At 36.8% G+C, this 1,367-nt stretch overlaps 1 pseudogene; it reads left to right on the top strand.

The window, feature by feature from the left end:
- The first annotated feature begins 204 nt into the window (after window positions 1–204).
- LOC100917528 lies at window positions 205–1,150 on the top strand (annotated as a pseudogene).
- The last annotated feature ends 217 nt before the right edge of the window (window positions 1,151–1,367 follow it).

Genomic DNA, 1,367 nt, shown 5'->3' with positions numbered 1-1,367 from the left:
ATTCCAGTTTTAATTAAAAACTCTTTTTGTCCACAGCTTTGAAGGTATCTGGTCACTGGATGGATTTTCGATCAAGTTAAAGAAGAAAGGGTACCTAAGTTACTTGGATTTTCCATCAAAATTCCATTGTTAACTAATTTTGTTATCTTTTTTTTCAGTTCTAATCTTTTTATTTTTATACATAGATCCATCAAAAGTCAGAAATCAGGGATGCGAAACCATTCAGGTGTAACATTATTCATACTTCGGGGATTGACAGATGACCCACAACTGCAGATTCTGCTTTTTAGCTTTCTTTTTTTTTACCTATATGCTGAGTGTAACTGGGAACTTGACTATCATCACCCTAACTCTGATTGATCCCCACCTTAAAACCCCTATGTATTTTTTCCTCAGAAATTTTTCCTTTTTGGAATTGTCATTTACAACTGCCTGTATTCCCAGATTTCTATACAGCATGTCCACTGGGGACAATACCATTATTTATAATGGATGTGCCACCCAAATATTTTTTGTCATCCTTTTTGGGTCAACAGAATTTTTTCTCTTGGCTGCCATGTCCTATGATCGTTATGCAGCCATATGCAAACCTCTGCACTATACAACTATTATGAACAGCAAACTCTGTAACCAGCTCATTCTGAGTTGTTGGGTGGCTGGACTGATGATTATCCTTCCACCACTTAGTTTGGGCCTCCAGTTGGAATTCTGTGACTCTAATGTCATTGATCATTTTGGCTGTGATGCATCATCAATGCTAGAGATCACATGCTCTGATACAGAATTTATAGAAAAGATGATTTTAGCTTTCACTATATTGACACTTATCATCACTTTAGTGTTAGTAATTCTTTCCTATGGATATATCATTAGGACTATTCTAAGATTTCCCTCTGCCCAGCAAAGGAAAAAGTCTTTTTCTACTTGTTCCTCCCACATGATTGTTGTCTCCATCTCTTATGGCAGCTGCATTTTTATATACATTAAACCTTCTGTAAAGGAAGGGGTGGCTTTGAACAAGGTGGTGTCAGTGCTCACTACCTCAGTTGCTCCTGTCATGAACCCCTTTATTTACACCCTGAGGAACAAGCAAGTTGTACAAGCCTTTAAAGATTCAGTTAAAAGAATTGCATTTCTCTCAAAGCAATAGCCAACCAAAAGCTGAATACTTATTAGGGAAGGATTCAGTAACTTGTTTCTTTTCTCTTGATAATCAACCTTTATATATTGTCTAGTCAACATAGTCTTCTCGTAGTTTCTTTGCTTTTACTTGGAAACCAAGAATGACTTTCCATCTCTTCCTCACCACATCCCTTTAGTTAATATCAGTCTAATTCTCTGGTATCTACCACTTTAGCCCATTGCTC

Source organism: Sarcophilus harrisii, chromosome 5, assembly GCF_902635505.1.
Source record: "Sarcophilus harrisii chromosome 5, mSarHar1.11, whole genome shotgun sequence".
Taxonomy (NCBI): Eukaryota; Metazoa; Chordata; class Mammalia; order Dasyuromorphia; family Dasyuridae; genus Sarcophilus; species Sarcophilus harrisii.
Note: the sequence above shows the minus strand (reverse complement) of the source record. Positions and strands in the feature narration are given on the sequence as shown.